This window comes from Onychomys torridus, chromosome 1 (genome assembly GCF_903995425.1).
Source record: "Onychomys torridus chromosome 1, mOncTor1.1, whole genome shotgun sequence".
NCBI classification, from domain to species: Eukaryota; Metazoa; Chordata; class Mammalia; order Rodentia; family Cricetidae; genus Onychomys; species Onychomys torridus.
This window is the reverse complement of record NC_050443.1, coordinates 5,787,328-5,810,113: the sequence shown is the minus strand read 5'-3', so window position 1 is coordinate 5,810,113 and position 22,786 is coordinate 5,787,328. Positions and strand designations below refer to the sequence as shown.

Below are 22,786 nucleotides of genomic sequence, written 5' to 3'. Positions count from 1 at the left end.
TGTCCATGGCTTAAAGTTAGACATCAACAAAAACAATAATTACAGAAAGCATACAATATCATGGAAACTGAATAATGACCAACTGAATCACCAATGGGTCAAGGAAGAAATAAAGAAATTAAAGATTTCCTAGAATTCAATGAAAATGAATGTACAACATGCCCAAACTTATGGAACAATATGAAAGCAGTGCTAAGAGGAAAATTCATAGCACTAGATGCCCACATAAAGAAGTTGGAGAAATCTCACACTAGTGACTTGACAGCACAACTGAAAGCTCTAGAACAAGAAGAAGCAAACTCACCCAGGAGAAACAGATACCAGGAAATAATTGAATTGAGAGCTGAAATCAATAAAATAGAAACAAAGCGTACAATATAAAGATTCAATGAAACAAAGAGTTGGTTCTTTAAGAAAATCTGTAAGATAGTTAAGCCCTTATCCAAATTAACCAAAAAGCAGAGAGGGAGCATCGAAATTAACAAAATCAGAAATGAAAAAGGGGACATAATAGCAGACGATGAGGGAATCAAGAGAATCATCAGGTCAAACTTCAAAAGCCTGCACTCCACAAAATTGAAAAATCTGAAATTGTAATGTGCTGTTATGTTACATCTTATAAAGTTTAGGGACATTTGAGTTTCATATATACAATTTAGGCATATCAATTAAAACCTTAAATGTCTTTGAAGCAAAACTACTTCTGTAATTATGTTAACTGAATCAGAGACCAAAAGCTCAGAAGTCAACATCTCTCATTCTCTTCCTATGTTCTCAAAGGGAATTTTTAGCATGTGTTACACTTTGAACTTGATGAATGTGATGACCGTAGTGTCATGCAACATTGATAATGGACATTTCAAGGATGGGTAGGATACAGTATCAGGCATCACTGCTCAAGTAACCCCAGAAGAGATGAAGGAAAAAATGAGAATCATGTGGAAAAGAAACCTGAAATAAATTTGCACAAAAGTAGGCAGGTCAGAGTTGTAAAGGAGGAGTGTAAGATTAACCATAATTAAAAGAGCCATAAGATTGAAGCATGAATCTTAAAGGGTAATATTAATAAAAAACTCGGAGGCAGGTATTGTGTGAACTCTGAAAGATCAGAGAGACAGAATAGGTCACATCTAACTTCACCTCACCAACTTCTCAACCAATCCTGTTTCATCAAACTGGAAGCCTCTAAGTCCTCATCCAGAATGAGTCTCAGCTGAACTGTGCTAAGATGTCTAAAAGCTTTAACCAGTCTCTAGTTCCTGGTTCTCATGCCTTAAATACCTTTTTGCTCGCTGCCATTACTTCCTGGGATTAAAGGCATCTCTCACCATGCCTGGCTGTTTCCAGTGTGGCTTTGAACTCACAGAGATCCAGATGGATCTCTGCCTTTGGAGTGCTAGGATAAAGGTGTTTGTGCCACCATTTTCTGGCCTCTATATCCAGTGGCTGTTCTGTTTTCTGAACCAAGATAAGTTTATTAAAGTGCACAATATAATGGGGAACAAAATCACTCAAAGAGCATGGAAGACTTAGAGTATCGATTGTTCCTCATGTCCATAGAGACAATAAATCAGTGCACAGAGCTTTAGAAGGAGACTGTGTAATTGCTTTTCTAAAAAGACCTTTAATTGAACATTTCTGTTTCCTAAAATAATCCAAAAGATATTGAAAGTAAACAGAGAACCATGTAAAAGAATAGCAAAACAGAGAAAAATCTTGTTACAAGTAGTATCTATAGTTTTTCCTACCCTCCATTGCCCACCCCTCATCCCCAGTTTATTCATGGAGATCACATCTATTTCTCCTTCCCAGGGCAATCCCTGTGTCCTTCTTTGGGTCTTCCTTGTTAGTTAGCTTCTCTTGAGCTATGGGTTGTAGTTCGGTTATCCTTTGCTTTACACCAATATTAACTTATGAGTGAGTGAGTACACACTATATTTGTCCTTCTGAGTCTGGGTTACCTCACTCAGGATTATGTTTTCACGTTCCATCCATTTGCCTGCAAATTTCATGATGTGATTGTTTGCTACTGCTGAGTAGTATTCCATTGTGTATATGTACCACATTTTCTTAATCTATTGTTCAGTTAAGGGGCATCTAGATTTTGGCTGTAACAAATAATGCTGCTATGAACATAGTTGAACATGTGTCTTTGTAGTATGATTAAGCATTCCTTTGGTATATGCTAAAGGGTAGTACAGCTTGGTCTCTAGGTAGATTGATTCCCAATTTTCTGATACATTGCCATACTGATTTCCAAAGTGTCTGTACCATTTTGCATTTGTGCCAACAGTGGAGGAGTGTTCCCCTTGCTCCATATCATCTCCAACATAATCTGTCTACAGTGCTTTTGATCTTAGCCATTCTGACAGGTGTAAGATGGTGTCTCAGAATGGGTTTGATTTGCATCTCTTTGATTACTAAGGATGTTGAGAAAATCCTTGAATGTCCTTTGAGAATTCTCTGTTTAGGTTTATAGCCTATTTTTCAATTGGACTGTTAGGTATTTTGATGTCTAGTTTCTTGAATTTTTATGTATTTTGGAGATCTTCCCTCTGTCACATGTGGGGTTGACAAAAATCTTTTCCCATTCTGTATGCTGTTGTTTTATCTCATTTACTATGTCCTTTGCTTTACAGAAGCTTCTCAGTTTCAGGATGTACCATTTATTAATTGTTGTTCTCAGTGACTGTGCTAATGGTATTATACTTAGGAAGTGGTCTCCTATGCCAATGCATTCAAGACAATTTCCTAATTTCCCATCTATCAGATTCACTACAACTGGTTTTAAATTGAGGTCTTTGGTCCACTTGGACTTGAGTTTTGTTCATGGCAATAGATATGGATCTATTTCCAATCTTCTGCATGTTTGTTGCCAGGAGCCATCCCTGGTGGTAGATGGGTCCTGCAGAGGGTATAACGAAGTTGGTGGGAGAAGGAAGTGAGCCAGGCCATGGTGGTTAGGAGAATCTTGCAGCCTGACTGACTAGCCACCAGAGTGTTCCTTTATTTATGCAGAATTTAGTTAGCAGGGATATATCCATGATACAAAACATAGATCACATCATTGTTTGTTTTTTGGACATGTGTTTCACTCCCTTTTGCTCATCTTTTAGTAATCATTAATAAACTATGACAGAACAGAATTATAATTTCCAAACTTTTTCCCTCAAGTTTTGACATCATTAATAAACAGAGTTATCATTCTTACTCATAAACCACATAACCTAATTTTTGTGAATATAGAGGCATATGACAGTCTGTGCTCAGTCTGGTTGCTTTGGTTTCTTCAAGGACACTAGACCAAAACGAAAAATGTTCAACTTCCTTGTGCAATTTGCCATGTCTCAAGCAATGCATTATTAACTCTTAGTGGTCAGAGTGCCCAGGAAAAATCCTCAGGCTAAAGCTGCTGTAGCTATAATTCAAATTCTGGCATAATACAATCAGTGTTCACATTTATATCTTTATCAAATTTGTTTACATGTCTAATGTTGGCATTCTGTTGTTCCTTGGTCATATGACATTATAGTGGCGCCACATGAGCTAATTTCTAAGAGAGGGAGGTCCTAACACTTCATACTTTCATCATCTTTCTGCTCCATACTTTGCTTAACAATATGTCTCTATGTAGGGCAGAGTTGTATGCCACATAATTGTCTGAGTGTACAGTGGGAAGAGGCTTGTAATCTGAACTGCAGCCAATTCTTATAGCTGACCAAATCTTGTTGACCTTTTGAATTTTGCTTTGTTTTGAATATCTTGTTCCAGTGTAAGTACAGGGACATATGTTTCAAGAATGTCTCATAGCCTCATGAAGAGACTTCTGGCTTCTTTATGTGTCACAACCTCCAAGGCATAAAGAAGACTTTCAATTAGATAAGGATATCTCCCTAAATGCTGGCAGTGGGGAGTAGTATGTTCGGGACTTTTCTGGGTGAGCTTAGAAGCAACATTCCTGGGAGAATGCATAAGTGATTCATAAGGAATTTTCTGTCAATCCAATATCCTCAAATTGTACAAATATTAAAAGTGCCCCAAGTATGTAAAAGGTGGAGATGAAAACCAAATGGTAGCCATCATGTGGCTCAGCTTTGCTGGATCTTTGTCAAGCAGCTGTGCTGGCTTTATGGCTTCTGCCATTTGATTCAGATGTGCCTGTGCCAGTTGATGTACAGTTATGCCAACACCATTTGTTGAAGAAGCTTTCTTTTTACCACTTTACAGTTTTGGCTTCTGTGTAAAAAATTAGGTGTGCATAGGTGTGTGGGTTAAAGTAAAAGTCTTCAGTTCAATTCCTTGGTCCACATGTCAGTTTTCATGCCAATACCAAGATATTTTTTAATTATAGCTCTATAGTAGAGCTTGACATCAGGGATGGTGATACCTCCAGAGGTGGCTTTGCTGTACAGGATTTCTTTTAGCTATCCTGGGTTTTCTGTTTTTTCATATAAAGTTAAGTACTGTTCTTTCCAAGTCTGTGAAGAATTGTGTTGGGATTTTGTTGTGGATTGAATTGAATCTGTATATTGCTTTGGTAAGATTGACTTTTTTACTATGTTGATTCTACCTATCCACGAGCATAGGAGATCTTTCCATTTTCTGATATCTTCTTAAATTTCTTTCTTCAGAGACTTAAAGTTCTTGACATAAGGTCTTTCCCTTGCTTAGTGAAAGTTACCCCCAAATATTTAAGTTTATTTTTTTGCTATTGTAGAGGGTAATGTTTCTCTGATTTCTTTCTCAGTCTGTTTATCATTTGTATATAGGAGAGCTACTGATTTTTTTTGCCACATTACTGAAGAAGTTTATTAGCTATATATTGGTGAAATTATTGAGGCCACTCCACATAGTTAAAAAGGGAGGTTTATTTTGTGGGGTAACTTACAAATGAAGGGATAGGTTGCAGGGTCTGGCAAAAGTATAGCACAGTCCGGCGGTGTTCTCTGGAGAACACTCCTTGGTCTACCTCCAGCGTCCAGGGTCCCAGAACCAAGAGACCTCTCGATCCTCGGTCTTCCGCTTCCTCCTCTGCCCTGCCTTGTGGGCATGACCATTACCGAAGCCTCAATGGGGGTTGGAACTTCCAGGCCAATGCTGGGATGGCTATCCAATACAGCTATAGGATTCCCTGGTAGAAATTTTGGCTTCCCTTATGTATGGTATTATATTGTCTATAAATAGTGAAAGTTTGATTTCTTCATTTCCAATTTGTATCCCCATGATCTCCTTTTGTTGTCTTATTGCTATAACTAGAACCTCAACTACTATATTGAATGAATATGTGGAGAGTGGACAACTTCGTTTTGTTCCTGATTGTGGTGGAATTGCTGTGAGTTACTCTCCATTTAATTTAATGTTGTCTGTTCGCTTTCTGTATATTGTCTTTATTATGTTTAGGTATATTCCTTGTATTACTGATCTCTCCAAGACCTTTATCATGAAGGGGTGTTGGATTTTGTCAAAGTCCTTTTCAGGACTAACAAATGATCATGTTTTTTTTCCCTTCAATTTTTTATATGGTATATTACATTGACTGACTTCCTTATATTGTACCATCCTTACATCTCTGGGATGAAGCCTACTTGATCATGGTGGATAATTTTTTGAGGTGTTCTTGGATTTGGTTTGCTAATATTTTATTTAGTATTTTTGCATCAGTATTCATAGGGAGATTGGTCTGTAATTCTCCTTTGTTGCAACCTTGTGTGGCTTGGGAATAAGTGTAACCTTAGCATTATAAAAGGAGTTTGGTTTTGTTCCTCCTGTTTCTATTTATGGAACAATTTGAAGAGTATTAGTATTAACTCATCTTTCAAAATCTGGTAGAATTCTGTTTTGCAAACCTCTTGTCCTGGGCATTTTTGGTTGGGAGACTTTTAATGAGTGTTTCTATTTCCTTAGGGGTTATTGGTCTATTTAACCTGATTTTCTCATCTTGATTTAACTTTGGTATGTGGTACCTATTCAGAGAATGGCCCATTTCTTTTAGATTTTCCAATTGTGTGGAGTACAGGTATATGAAGCATGACCTGATGGATTGCTGTATTTCCTCACTGTCTGTTTTTATGTCTCCCTTTTCATTTCTGAATTTGTATGTTTGAATTCTGTCTCTCTCTCTCTTTCTCTCTATCTATCTTTCTCTCTCTCTCTCTCTCTCTCTCTTCCTTTTGGTTAGTATGGATAAGGTTTTGTCTATCTTTTTTACTTTCTCAAAGAACCAAATCCTTGTTTCATTGATTCATTGTATTGTTCTGTTTCCTTCTATTTTATTGATTTCAGGTCTCAATTTGATTATTTTTTAGCAAGTATTCCTCCTGGGTGACTTTGCTCTTTCTGGTCATAGAGCTTTTAGGTGTGCTGTTAAGTCAGTAGTGTGACATTTTCCCAAACTTCTTTATGTGGGTATTTAGTGATATTTATTTTCTTCTTGGTACTGCTTTCACAGTTTCCAATATGTTTAAGTATGTAGTACATCAATTTTCACTGTATTCTATGAAATCTTTATTTCTTTATTCCTTGACCCATTGGTTATTCATTTGAGCATTATTGAGTTTCCCTAAAATTGTAGGCTTTCTGTAATTTTTGTTGTTGATATCTAAATTTAATCCATGGTGGTCTGATAAAAATTGGTTATTCCAATTTTTTGTGAGTCTGTTGGGATTTGTGACAGAATATGTGGTTGATTTTAGAGAAAGTTTTATGGAGTCCTGAGAAGAAGGTATATTCTTTTTTGTTAGGGTAGCATGTTCTGTAGATATCGATTAAGTCCATTTGAGTGATAACATCTGTTAGGTCCCTTATTTCTCTGTTAAGTTTCAATCTGACAGATCTTTCCAGTGGTGAGAGTAGGGTGTTGAAGTCCCCCACTATTAATGTGCAAGGTTCAATGTGTGATTTAAGCCTATTAATGTTTCTTTACATACTTGGGTGCACTTGAATTTGGGCCACAAATGTTCAGAATTGAAACTTCATCTTCGTGGATCTTTCCTGTGATGTGTATGTAATGTCCTTTTCTATATCTTTTGATTGATTTTTAGTTTGAAGTCTATTTTGGTAGATATTAAGATAGCTACATCAGCTTGCTTCCTAAGTCCATTTGATTGAAAAGTCTTTTCCCAGCCTTTTACTTTGAGGTATTGTGTGTCTTTGAAGTTTAGGTGTATTTCTTGAATGCAATAGAAAGATGGGTCCAGGCCACAATGACCAGAAGGCCAAAGAGGAAACAGAAATAAAGAAACAATACACTCATCCAAAAAAGACAAACTCAGAAATCAGCATCTAAACCTATAATCAACACAAATACAGATACACAAATGCCAGTGGAAGAACACAATGATAAGAGGCATTTACCACCAGAGGCCAGCTAGCCTATGGTGGCAACTCATGAATATTCTAATGCATCTGAAGCATGAGAAAACTACATTAAAAACAACTTTATGAAGATGATAGAAATTCTTAAAGAAAAAATGGAAAGTCCCCTTAAATAAATCCAGAAAAAATACAAACAAAGAATTGGAGGATATCAATAAGTATCTAAAATAATGCCGAGAAAGTAAAAACAAACAAACTAACAAAACAACCAGTCCAAGGAAACTGTTCAAGACATACAGATTGAAAATGAAGCAATAAAAAACACAAATTGAGTTATTTCTGGAAATGAGAAATCTGGGAAAGTGAACAGAAACTATAGACATATGACCAATGGCCTGAGAAAGAAATAAGGGAAACATCACCCTTCACAATAGACACAACTAACATAAAATATATTTGAGTAACTCTACCCAAGCAAGTGAAAGACTTGTATGATAGAAACTTCAAGACTTTGAAGGTGGAAATTGAAGAATATATCAGAGGACAGAAAGATCACCCATGCTCATGGATCAGTAACATTAACACAGTAAAAATGGCAACCTTGCTTAAAGAAATCTACAGTTTCAATGCAATTCTCATCAAAATCCTAACACATTTTTTTACAAGCATGAAAAACTAATACTTATATTCATATGGAAAATTAAAAAAAAAACAGGATAGGTAAACATCATCTCTGAATTAAAAGAAATCCTAGAGGTTTCACCAACCCTGAAATCAAGCTCTACTACATAGGTCTAGTAATAAAAAGTTCATGATGTTGGCATAAAAACAGAAATGTTGATCAATGGCATTGAATCAAAGACCCAGACATAAATCCACACACTTATGGACCACTGATTTTTGATTGAAAAATCCAGAACTATTAAATGGAAAAATTGAAAGCATCTCCAACAAATTATGCTCATCTATCTGGATGTCTGTTTGCAGCAAAATGCAAATAGGTCCATATCAATCATCTTCCACAAACTTGCTACAGACCATGGGGTATAGCCTTGAACTATGTAGCACAGGTGTCAGCTTCCTGAGCAGAACACATAGCTCATGCACTAGGTTAGACAATTAATGAATTTTCATGAAACTGAAGGGCACCGTCAATAACACAAAAAGTCAGCCCACAGAATTGGAAAAGGTTTTCCCTAAGTCTACATCTAACAGAGCATTGATACCCAAAATACATAAAGAAATCAAGGAATTAAATACCATCAAACTCAATAATTCAATTAAAACTGGGGTATAGGTCTAAACAGAATTATCAACAGAAGAGTCTGAAATGGCTGAACAGCACTTAAAGAAGTGTTCAACATATTTTGCAATCAGTGAAATGCAATTCAAAATGACTCATGAACTCTATCTTAAACATGTCACAATTTAAGATCAATAACACAAGTGACATCTCATGCGGGTGAGGATGTAAAGCAAGGAAGATTCAATGTTCAAACATTTACAGCCACTATTAAAATAAATATATTGATTTTGCAGAACATTTGAAATCTGTCTACTAAGGACCATAATACTCCTGGCCATCCCATCACTAGGACACTTGCTCAACTATGTTTCTAGCAGATTCATTCATAATAGCCAGAAACTAGAAACAACCTGGATGTCACCCAACTAAAGAATGGATAAAGAAAATTTGGAAATTTACACAATGGAATATTACTCTGCTGTTAAAATCAGTGACATTTTGGAATTTGCTGGCAATTTGAGAAAAGAAATGAACATGAAAAAAATCATGTTAATTGAAGAAACCATGACCCAGAAAGAACACCATGGTATTTACTCACTTATACAAGGATATTAGTTGTAAAGTAAAATAATAATCATGCTACCTTCCACAGACCCAGAGAAGCTAAATAACACAATGAGATTAATGTGGACACAAGGATCTCTATGGTAAGGTGGGACAGAATAGATTTTTTGTGTGGAATGGAAGTGGGTGGGAGATGCGAGGAAGGGAGGAAATACTGATAGCAACAATTGGAACTGTCAGCACATTTCAGAGGCAGTAATCTAGTTCCATGAAAACACCAAGGAATCAACCATAGTAACATTAACATCAAAAAGCCTGGTTCAATACAGTCATGAACCATCATGGGAGTAACTGACAATTTCATCAAGAACTCAAGGTCCATTTCACATGATAGAACCCATGCTCTGGGATGATATCAAGGACATGAATATGGGGCTAGGGCATACATAGACTCAGTGTTTAATCCACTGAATAAATACAAAGACCATCAGTATAATGATATTAACCCAGATTTTGTTAATGTTGCTTTTATTGGTTAGGTTTTTCATGGCAGTGGTTCTCTCTATAGCTTTAGCTCTCCTGGGACTCCCTCTGAAGACAAGTCTGGCTTCCAACTCAAAGACATCTACCCAACTCTGCCTCCTAAATGCTGAGATTAAAGGCAAGCACCACCACTGCTGAGCCATAATTTTGATCCAATTAAGCAAGTTTTACTTTTGTGCCCAGCAAAGCTGGCTCAGGAGCTGTGTCTCCTAATGTGGGGTTTGGGAGAATAGCCACAATACAAATTTCTAGACTCCTTTTATATGGGAAAGTCATAATCTTGGAGTTGCCTAAGGAATATGGCAACATAGGAACCTTGAATGCAACCATCTGAGCAGATTTAAGATTAATTGGCAGAACATCTTGATGTTTGGAAAAGGATGGAGGTAAAAAATAAAGTCAGAGTTTGTAACAAGTCAAATTCCAGAAACCAAAGAGTTGTGTTTTACAGTAAACAGAAATGAATGTATTTTGATATATTTTGACATTGTAACAAGATGGCCACCAATACTAAGATAGAATCAGAGTGGCTCATCATGTGGGAAGAACCTAAGAAAGACTATTATTTAGCTTAAAGGACATAGTAATAAACTGGCCACTAAACTCTTATCGTTATGATGATCGATCAGTATATTTCTCAACACTCATTAGAGAAGCTTTTTACAGTCTGTGTGGATTGACACAGAGACCCACATTATGCAAGGTACTGAGAATAAGATATGCTTAAGTGTCCACCTAAACATAGGATATCTATATAAAACCTCCTATGCCAAAGAATTAAGGATCATAATGAAAGAAGAGGCAGAAAGCAGGATAAAGCCTTTCTGGTGATAGGTAATTATGAGGAAACTGGTTTTGTCCAGATAGAACAAAGCTCTTACACATGTTAATTTACTTGATAGGACCCTATGCACAAAAACTGTACAAATTAATCTATAAAAATCCCAGTAGACTGAAGGTGTTCAGGAAGTCTCACTCTTAGCTGAAGAGCTAAGGGTCACAGACGGTTTCTGAGAGAGAGTGTGTCAGATTTCTAATTTTTAGGGACTTCTCATGATTCCATAGATGCCCCTCTACTAGACACATAGTACTGTCACTAAGTAGACTTGATGATTTTTAAATTTTGAGTCTTTTTCCCTTGTGTTCGGGAACACATGAAAATCAAAAGGAATTGTGTCATGTGGATAAAAAAGGAACTGGAAGGAGATAGTCATTTGACTACAGACATATGCATGTATAAAACACTCCAATGTTTTAAGTAATAAATCATAAATATTCTAAAAGTTAACTATGTTGGTTTGTGTTGGAAGAAGTCAGTGAAGTGTGCAATCCAGAGACATAGAGACTTCTCTAACTTTCTCATGAATCTGAACTCAAAGTTTCTAGCTCTTTCCCCAGGTGCCCTGGTCAGCCTTCAGGGATCATGAAAACTCAGTGCCTCTTCAAAACACTTTATTGTTTTGGATAAAATCACTAGGATCTCTAAAGTGTCTTTGCTAATTAACAACCAGAAATTTTTCATAAATGATCTAGGTTCCCAAAGCCAGCTCCTTCACTGTCATTGCCACCACAGTTGAAATGAAAATTACAGTTCTGGAGGGAGGTGAGGTCACAGAGTCACAGGCCTCTACATCTGCTTTGTTTTAACTCTCCCACAGTGATGCTTATTTATGGGACTAGATCTGCCAATGAACCCACCATCCTGTAGAGACAAGTAGCTAAGTGAACGCCTTGTATTTCAGTCTGAGTGGCAGAGTCAGCAAAGAAGAAAGCCCAGAGTAAATTTTCCTGCCTGGTAAGGGATTGGGGATAGAAACAGATCCATGGAATAGACAAAGAAGGCATAAGAATAATTTCATAGTAAAAGATAAATTAGAAAGATTGAACTTTTCCTAACCATGTCTCTGATTTTTTTCTTAATGTAATATAAGTTCACCACCATGGGTGACTTTGGATAACACCAGGATAATGCAGCCCATCTGTGAATGTCCTGAAGGGTTGTGGTAATAAGACAATGTGATATTCACCTCAGCTAACATGATGTGTAGAATCTCTCTTCATTATTATTATTTTATCTGAATTACCTTCGTTTCATGTAAACTTCAGAATGGAAATATAAAAAGCATGCATCCCTCGGAAGTGCAGGAAGAAAGGATATAATATATGACACATTGGGGTCAACAATGCCACCAGGATGAATTAAAAGGTGTTGGAGAGTTGGGAAAAAAGAAGCTAAGAAATGTTTTTGTTTGTTTATTCTTTTTGGTTTGTCTGCTTGCTTGCTTCCTTGCTTGTTTTGTTTCTTTTGTGGGAGGGTACTTCATGGGCAAGAGTGCAAAATGGAGGATGTGTACAGAATTGGGGTGAATTATGTGAAACTCAGAAAGAATTAATAAAGAAGTTAAAAATTTAAAAAAAATGCCTATTTCCTCTGTGTGTGATCGTCAGAAGAAGCAGCAAAAACGTCAACAAAAAACATGTCTGTGATACTGTTCTGGTGAGCATTTCAGTGATCTCATCTCTCAGTGAGCATCAGTGTTGACAGAAACTGGAACATGTTTGTTGCAATATCAGTCTCAAACTGTGATTCCATGAGTTTCATGAGCAGAATCCAGCCTTCATCCCCTTAAACTAAACTCAGTTTCTTTTTTTCTTTGAGAATTGTACATTTTCAAATAAGGCAAAAAAATTCATGCCCATACATCTCATGGGAATGTCACAAGGGAAAAATCACTTAAAACCCAACAGATGAAGCATAAAACAATACTGTAATATTTCAAGGACCTACTTATATGCAGAATTCTATCCTGTGTCTGTATTGATTAATTGATCAAGAACCGTAATTGGGCTAATGTGGGTGGTCTGCAGGTTGAAGTATCCAAGACTATTAGTGAATTATAACCACCACACTTCTTTTATGATACAAAGACATTTATTTTTGTTGTCATACTTTGGACTAGTATTATTGTAGGCATGTAGGTGTTTTTGTTGTATTTGTTCCCCATAAGCAGATGTGACCAGTTTCCCTGAGTGTTTGTAGTGACATTTACAGGCATTGCCAGTTTGTGAGGTTCTTGGTTTACCCAGAAGTATACCTAACTTTGGTGTTGTCAACTATATTTTCCTTTACTATTTTTCATTTTAATTATCTTTCATATTTTGATTACTAATTTTTAATTAGATAAAAGTAGCAGGTTTCTTTTATTCTTTTTGTCTATTTCGTCTTTTGATCGAACCAATCCCACTTTTTTTAAAGCATCTGTCCATCCATATCAAGCATATGTGATCCAGACATATTTCTTCTTCTGTGCTCTTATTATGTGTATTTTCTCATCTTCACTGGCCTCACATGGAGGCTCTTTTTATCTTTTCATGGGTCTCATAATACCTTTTGTGACTAGACACAGTCATTCCCACATAATCACATATTTTAAAAAAATGATAAGCTAAGAAACCACATTGAGAGACAATGTACACTACTGATCTTTCTCAGAATATATTAACTAGAATTCTTTTTATTTTTCTGATATATCCATTTTCTCAGGAGTTGCCCTGCCCCAATCCATTGATAAAGGAAAACTGCTGCTATCCTAAGGTCAAAGCTCATCTCTGGACTTTGTTTTAACTTCTTCAATTTCAAGATTCACTAGCAGTTCCTGATTGTCCTGTTGATTGTCCAGATAACTGTCTTTGCATAGCAAATCAGTAAGTGGAGCATTTTTTCCCTTCCTGAGGCTTTTTGATCCAGCCTGGTATTGTTTCACAGCTGATTCTGCCTACCTCTTCAAGAGGATCTCACCCTACTTAAGAGGGCTACAGACACTTTCTCCTGCAGGAATAATATTGCATCTTTAGAGTCTCCTCCCACTACACTGATGTGATGGGACTGCCATTTCCTACCATTTCCACTCTAGACTTCTGTCTGGTACCTGTTTATCCCAGACATAGTTTCAATAGAGACACTAAACATTTACTAATTAGCTATCACTCTTCAGATAGTTATCATCTTTTTTGTTATTTCTGCTGACTTATTTCGCCTATTATTATTCTGTTGAGCATTTTGTGTGATTTCAACGCATTGGATGTCCCCAATGCTCTAATAGCCCTAACCTGAGATTGTATGTGAGTGTGTCTTTGTGGTGTGACTTTTCATAAGAGCTAGTTCTTGACAAGATAAAAGCATTCACTTGACCCTTGATGAGAATATATTTTATGTTCTTAATAATTATTTTTGTATAGCTATAGATATATTCTGAATGATATGATAAATTTTTCATTAATCATTTTTTAATTTTAGATAAGATATGCTTTAACAATTGATGTTTTTAATTTTGGTTATGGTTATTAAAATCATCTTCTTTTATACCAAGTCTCAAAAATATCAATATATTTTTATTGTCTTATATTTTGCTTGATAGTATTGGCTCTCCTCACTTTCCATTGGTTCTCATAGGCCAAATATCCTCACCCATATTCTATGACTATGAAGGCATATCACACATACATGTGTGTATGCTGAGGCTTTTAGACATCTTAGAGTAGAATGCATAGTAAGTAATAATTTTTCCTAGCATTAGCTTTGAGAAATTCTAGTTATGTTGTCTAGGCTGAGATATTACTCCTGAGCTCTAAGGAACATTCTGACTTAGTTTCTCTGTATGTCTTTGGAGTACTAATACTTTCGTTCATTTTGATCAGAGAAATGGATTTGGCCATTGTCTAAAGAAAATCATACCCAATCACAGAATAGACTTCTGGAATATAACCATCAAAATCATTTTATTGTCACAAACAACAGCTGGAATTCTGGGAATTTTTTTTTCTCTTTACTACTATTGAGTTCACTATGCAGAAAGCAAATTAAAGCCCACCAATTTGATTCACAGGCACTTAATGGCAGCCAACACTTTGATCATTCTCTCTACAGGAGTGCCAAATACAATGGCAGCTTTTGGGTTGAAGCAGTTTTTAAACGATTCTTCGTGTAGATTAATTTTGTACATTCAAAGAGGTGGCCGGAGTGTGTCAATTAGCACCACCTGCCTCTTAAGTGTCTCCCAAGTCACCACCACAAGGAATGCTGCTGTAATGATAAAATAGTCAAAGCTTCAAAGTACATTAGCTGCTCCATTGCCCTCTTCTGGGTTTTGTACCTGCTGATAAATGTCATTTTCTTTGTGTACCCACTTATTAAAAGGAATAGTAAAAATCTGACAAGAAAAAGAGATTTTGGATGTTTCCACTGTAGCGAGAGATGGAATCAGTGACTTACTCTATTTAGCACTGGTGGTGTGCCCTGAAATCTTCTTTTCTTTGCTCATGGCCTGGTCCATTGGCTCTATGATTGTCATTCTGTACAGACACAGAGGATTCAACCCATCTGTAGCACGTGTGGTTCCAGTAGAATCTGTTTTGAGTCCAAAGCCACCCAGAGCATCCTGGTCCTGGTGTCTACCTTTCTGGCTTTTTATACTCTATCCTCCATCTTAAAAGGCTGTGTTGCTCTTTTGTATAACCAAAATTGGTGGCTGCTCAACATGAGTTGCCTCACTTCTCTGGGTTTTCCCAGTTTTGCACAATTTATTCTTGTAAATTGTTGCTCTGTGGTTCCTAGACTCAGTTTGGCCTGGATAAGGAATAAAATCTCAAAATCTGATTTTAAGTATGTAAACAATATGTTTTATTGTGGTATCCAGGTGTTTACCATCCCCCTCACAATGTCAGTACAGAAAGTGAAGGAGTTGGTGTCTTGTCCTTTAACTTTTGACCAATGTTAAATTGGGAATTTTGTTTAATTAGAAGACTACATGAGTTTATCACATTTTAAGAGGACTATTTCACATTTCAACTTATCCTTGCTAGGCTTCCCTTTGTCCTGCTGATGTACAAGAGAGCTAGCTCTCAATAAAGGTGGCTTTTTTCCACTCTCATTCTCTAGGGCACCCTGAGTGGCAAAGAAAATTGAAACCATGGCTGGTCCATTCACAACAGCTCTAGGCTGCACCAGTACCAGGAAAGTTCTTCAGCCAAAACTTCTCAAATATCTTGCTTTTAGCTGTACTAGATACAATCAGGTTTGTTTGCAAAGTTTGTAGGAATAGTCCTCAACATGGTCTGAAAAAGAGCATCTTACCTTACCACTTAGTGAAAAAATATAATCAATGGAAATGAATGATGTTTTTAATGTTATCTTGAATTTTATATGTCAACATGTTTTAGACTTTTTTCATTTATGTTCATCAGGGAGATTAGTCTCTAAATTTCCTTTCTTAATATTTAGTTTGGAATCACTGCACTGCTGGATTAATCAATAGTTTGGAAGCCAGTTTGTAGTGCAATTGTGGAAATCAGTTTGGAATCCTCTAAGAAAACTAAAAAACAACTGGTATTTGACACAGCTATTTGACTTCTGTGTCTGTAACAGGAGAACCCTATATTCTTCCACAGATATATATCCAAATCCATTTTTATTGCTGCTCTCTTTATTATATCAAGGAGAGGAAGCCCTGCTTTATATGCATAAACAGATAAATCCATATCAGATTTGTTTTCATACATAAAATGGACTATTCAATTACAGTGATGGGAGAAATCACAAAGTTGATGGACTTTTAATGAATAATATTAAAAATGTACCACCAACTCAGAAAGAAAGAAAAATCAAATTCTCTCCTTGTATTCAGATCCTATCCTATAAGTTTCAAATGTTTATATGTAAGTAGGTAAATTTACCTTTATTATGACACTTAGAAAGAAGATCTAAAAAGGTAATGTTAGGCAAAGCAGCAGTAAGTTAGCTATGTGAGAGTATATCAAATTAGTTATTCTTCTATCTTCAACTCTGCCAATTTCTTATTCTACAGTGGATAAGGGCATAAAAATATACTTGTTAGTGACAGTGTAATACCCTAAGCAAAGCTCCATGGCTACAGCATAGCTATTCTAACTGTATAAAAGTAAATTGAAAGATACTGAAATTGGGTGTGGGCAGGTGTTCATTTGAGTGGGTATTTCATTGTAGCTCTTTAATGCTTTTATTTGTGAGTGGTACAGCACAACATAGGGAATCTCTAAACCCTATGCAGTTCCTTCCATCCCAAATGTCTTTCTACAGCAGGAGAATGAATCCATTAATTACTAGTTTTAGGGACCAGCATAAGATAACAGAAAGTCCAATGATCTTGGGGGCTATGCCCCCCAAATATTTGTATTTGAAATTTCTTGGTGTGATCATGCCAGACTAGAAGAAAGTTAAGGGGGATGTGGAGGATAGAGATAATCTTCTGGCCACTTTACAGAAAAAAAAAAACAAATTAGTATACAATACTACATAGAATATACATCCAAAAATGCAGTATTGTTTGAGGTATTACTTCATGGAAAAGAACCATGAAGTTAGTCCTAGTCATGTGTTTGACAATTAGGTCTAGAGCTCTTTCCCTTATCTCAGAGAATTCATCCATGATAATACAACAATGCAAGGCTGAGTTCAGAACATTTCCATTGCTATCTGCGACAGCAGAACCATGTCTGTGGATGACATTATAATATACTTCTCTATAACAGAGAAAGAGATTTAGGTAACAACTTACAGGAGTTATGTCCCCTTCAATCATGTAAACCTCTAGAATTACAAGTGTTGGAAGGAGGCAACTTTACAAACTGAACCATGTTAGGTATGATTTCAAAGTGAAGAAGAGGTATTTTAGATACATAGGTCATCTTCAAACACTTCAAAGTTCTACTTAATATGACATTTAATGTGTGTTAATATCATAGATTCTTTTTATGACTATGACACATGTCTGCTCCTGGCAGCACTAATCGACTTCAATAATACTTGTTTGAATATAAAAATGAATTTTGTCATATGACTGTTCTATTTTTTGTTCCTATTAAAAAACACATCTGGTCTTCATATATCATGGTCTCTTATTCCTTCTTCTCCCTCTCTGTGATTGCTCCAGCTTTGATCTCCTGCTTCCCTAAACTCTCTTTCCCTCAAACCTTGCCTTCATTACACCCACACATGTGCAGGTTGTTGATGTAGATCTCATTCATTTCTCTGTCATCGGGCGATCCCTGTGTCTTTCTTAGGGTCTTGTTTTCTAGGTAGCCTCCCTGGAGTTGTGAGTAGCAGTCTAGTCATCTTTGTTTTACATCTAGTAACCTCCTATGAGTGAGTACATACCATGTTTGTCTTTCTGAGTCTGGGTTACCTCACTAAGGAGGATTTTTCTAGATCCATCCATTTGCCTGCAAACCTCATGATGTCATTGTTTTTCTCTGCTGAGTAGTACTCCATTGTGTATATGTACCACATTTTATTTATCCAATCATCAGTTGAAGGGCATCTAGGTTGTTTCCAGGTTCTGGCTATTACTAACAATGCTGATATGAACATAGCTGAGCAAATGCCCTTGTGGAATGATTGAGCATTCCTTGGATATATGCCCAAGAGTAGTATAGCTGGGTCTTGGGAGAGATTGATTCCCAATTTTCTAAAAAAGGGCCATATTGATTTCCAAAGTGGCTGTACAAGCTTGCATTCCCACCAGCAGTGGAGGAGAGTTCCCCTTGCTCTACATCCTCTCCAGCATAAGCTGTCTTCAGCCATTCTGACAGGTGTAAGTTGGTATCTAAGAGTCATTTTGATTTTCATTTCCCTGATGATAGGAAGAAACAAAGTGCTAGAGAGGTCCCCAGAAATCCACAATGATACCTCCACTGTAGACTACTGGCAATGGTGGAGAGAAAGCCTGAACTGACCCACTCTGATGATTGGATGGCCAAACACCCTAACTGTTGTGCTAGAACTATCATCCAATGACTGGGGGAAGTGGATGCAAATATCCATGGCCAGGCCCCAGGTGGACCTCCAGGAGTCCATTTGGTGAGAAAGAGGAGGGATTGTATGAGTGAGAATTATTGAGACCAAGATTGGAAAAAGCACAGGGACAAATAGCCAAAGTAATGGAAACACATGAATTATGAACCAATAGCTGAGGATCCCCCAAATGGAACGGGCCTTCTGGATAAGTGAGACAGTTGATTAGCTTGAATTATTTGGAAGGCACCCCAGCAGTGGGCCAGAAACTGTCCTTAGTGCATCAGCTTGATGTTTGGAACCTGGGGCTTATGCACTTTGCTCAGCCTGGGAGGAGGGGACTGGACCTGCCTGGACTGAGTCTACCAAGTTGAGCTGAATACCCAGGAGAGTCTTTACTCTGGAGGAAATGGGAATAGGGGGTGGGCTGAGGGAAAGGCTGGGGTAGAGGGGAGGACAGGGGAATCCATGGCTGGTATAAAAAATTAAATTAAATTATAAAATAAAATTTTTAAAATGTAAACAAATGCATCTGATCTCAATGTCCCTCACCTGCAGAATCCCTCCTCTCTCCCATCAATCCTGGCATTTGCCTCCATCATTCACTGGTCAAAGGCTCTATGATGACAGCTAGCTTTTTTGCTAAAGGGGTTACCAGAGTAGACCAGTCCAGGCAACCTCTAGGCCACTGCCAGCAGACCAAGGTGGGGGTCATCCTTCTGGATTCCTGAGAGCCTCCCCAGAATCCTGCCTCTTCCTATCCCCATGATGTCCTCATCTATCGCTGCCCTCCCACTCTTCCTCTGTTCCAGCTTGACCCTCCCATTTCCCTATGTTCTCATCCCCCATTTCTTGCCCTCTGCCACCCCCCACATCCATTCTGCTTATGTAGATCCTCCTCTTTCACAGGGTCATCCATGTGTCCATCCTAGAGTCTTTCTCTGTTAGCTAGCCTCTCTGGAGTTCTGGATTGCAGTCTGCCCATCCCTTTCCTCACATCTACTATCCACTTATCAGTGAGTATATCTATGTTTGTCCTTTTGAGTCTGGGTTACCACACTCAAGATGATACTGTGCAGAAGTGGCTGTGGAGCCCCTATGGGACTGCACTAGGCCCTCTGGATAGAAAAGACAGTTGTTATCTTGAATTTTGGGGGGCACCCAGGCAGGGGGCATGGGATCTGACCTGGTGCATGGGCAGGGTTCTGGGAATCTGATGTCTGTAGTATGATGCCTTTCACAGCCTTGGCGCAGTGGAAAGGGGCTTGGAGCTGCCTAGGCTCAGTGTGCTGGGCTTTGCTGACTCCCCATGTGAGACCTTGGTTTGGGGGATGTAGGGATGTGGGGTAGATTGGAAGAGTGGGCTGGGAGTGTAAGGATCAAGGAGAGGGGATCTGTGGGTTGTATGTGGAGTGAGTAGAAAAATTTTTAAAAAATCTCTGTTTGCAAACTATCTTTGAAGCTTCTGTTACTTTATGGCCTATATAATGTAGTTATAAAATACAATTATAGATACTGTCAATACTGATCATATAGAACATCTTTACATAAAACTTGAATACAATAAATATAAATATTTCCTCAATATCAGAATTAAAATCATGAGAACATTTACGTATTTTTATAAGTTATCATTATTTACACCTAGAAAATTATCACTAATTCGGTGCAGTTGTATAAATATATTACAAATTACATTTTATTCATGTAAATGTGTATGAATTTCTAGAGTATTATCAAATAGGAATCACAGAGTCAAATACAGGGGAGAAAGCCTTAGAGATCAGAGAAATAGGAATAGCCACCAGCTAAACTTAGCTCACCACACAACCATATCTTCACCAGAGAACCAGCTTATTCCTGCCTAACCTGCGTTTTATTGCCTTGCTGTTCTACCTTCTCAAAGGCTCTTAGTCCAGACACTTCACCTTCTCATCACTGCCTGTCTATACAGACCTCCAAGTCTCTATGGTTGGTACTGGGATTAAAGGCATGTATCACTAAGCTTGGCTGTGTCCTTTGACACACAGAGACTCTGCCTGCCATGTTATCAGATTAAGGACATGTATTACCACTGCCTGAGTTTTGTTTATGGCTGACTATCTATGTTCTCTTATCTCCAGGTAAACTTTATTTTTAACATACAAATAAAATATCACCAATTTCCCCCTTTTTTCTAATAAAAATAAAAATATTAAAAATGTCATAACTAGCATAAGAAAAATTATATGCAGTAAGTACAATAACTATATACAATATATACAAGCAATAAAATACATCAACATTGTCTAGGCCATTTGCATTTGACAAACTCAGAGAAAATATTCCGTATCTACCTTATTTTGGTAAGTCCAAAATTTACCTAATTCACTTTCTATTTTAACATATTGCTACAAATTTATACACATTCCACCTCTTTAGTGAGTTTCTTTTCTGAAAATTTTAAGAAGGAAAACTATAACTATAACTATATCTATAACTATAACTATAACTATGTAATCTTCAGCTCCCTCAGAGACCCAAGAAGGAAATAATATTACCTAATAAAAAAGGAATTGCAAATAAGTTCTTCCAAAATGTGAGTTGACAGAAACAATAAGCTTCCTGGACAGTCACCTGAGGTTTCTCTGCACCATTGGTGCATCATCTTCAGCCTACAGGCTTAGAATATCTGACAGACTCATCTGTAAAGTAGGATGTACACAAGGCCTACAGCTCAATCTCACATTCAGTGTGAGTCTTCCATGAACCCAATAAACCTGAATTGCACCATTGTCCTGTCATGATTCAGGATTTTAAATTCTGGAAATTGTTGGTGTTTTTGGAATTCAGCTGTCCATTCTTCTTGGCTTGTGGGTGGCTTCCTCTTGGCCTCAGAGGACACCTGTTGCTAAAGCCTCAATCAAACTTGTTTTAAAAAGTTTCAGTAGACCTTTGTATTGTGTCTTGCCTTTCCATTTTGGTTAGCATATTGTCAGCAGTCAATTCAAGGGCACTTTGTTGCCCAGTGGCTAAATTTTGCCACAAAGAAATTTAACCCCATATGTAGTTTCTTCAATACTCATATTTTTTCTAAAGTAGATTTGTGCTGCCAGAAACAAACATGTCTCATAGTCATAAAAAATCTAAGTTATTAAGACATTTTAAATGTCATATTCTGTAGATCTCTGAAGGGTTTGAAGAGGACCTGTCTATCTAAAATATATCTGCTTGACCTTGAAAGGATACCTAATATGACTACAAGTTTATTTGTAATGTCTAACTACTAACTTTCATTTCTTTATTTCCTAACAGTTAGTAATAATATTATTCAAGGATTATCAAATGCCATACATTGTTAAATAAACTGTACAAGTACAATATCTTGAACAAGATTAGAAATATGTGTATAGCATTTTCTAACAATATTAATCTCAATATATATAATTTGTATACAATATAAAAAATCCAATTCCATGTAAAGTATTTAAAACTAGAAATTGTCTTTTAAAAATAGATTCATTAATCTACCTTTTTATCTATATCATATCTATATCTCTTTTCTTTTCATAGTAGATTCACTAATCTACCCTTTATTCTATCATTTCTATATCTTTTTTTTTCAAACAAGAAACTTAAATATAATCTCCATTGTTTAGGTCTTTTCTTAAACTCTAACAAAAAGAACTTGTAACCAAACCTCCTAAACAGTAACAACTATCCTAAACCCAAAACCCCCACTAAAAGACCAAAAACCACCTGCCCCAAACCACCTCTTTGGAAATAAGGGTGTCATGTTCTTAAAATTGCTTCCTGCTGTTTGTGAATGAAGGCATCTTTAAGGGATTCTGAAAAGACAAAATTTGGGTTAATTGTCAAGTCTTAGGAAAGGTAGCTATATCATATGTTGGCCAGTTTCTACATAATGCCTAAATTCAGGGATTATCTCAAGTCCTTGTTCAAGAAGTTTATGAAACTGGATCATCTCAGTTGGTCATCTAAAAATTGTTCTGAGTAGATTGTAGTCCAAGGATGATCTTTTGGTGATGTTTGTCAGCTTAGTGGTATTATTATTGTACACATGGAATCCTTGTTATGGGGCCCCATCATCTTCATGGAGACTCAAAGTTCACTGTTAGGCTTGGTCATGATTCCCTGCAGAAAACTGATAGACTCAAACACAAAAACATATATAGGTGGCTAATTGAAGCCTTTTCTAGAATTGATTAGAACGATGTATAACCATTAATATTGTAATAAAAGTTTAAAAATATACATGTGTACACACACACACACACACACACACACACACA

General features: G+C 36.9%; 1 pseudogene; it reads left to right on the top strand.

The window, feature by feature from the left end:
* The first annotated feature begins 10,047 nt into the window (after positions 1-10,047).
* On the top strand, positions 10,048-15,444 carry LOC118597438 (annotated as a pseudogene).
* Positions 15,445-22,786: the final 7,342 nt, after the last annotated feature.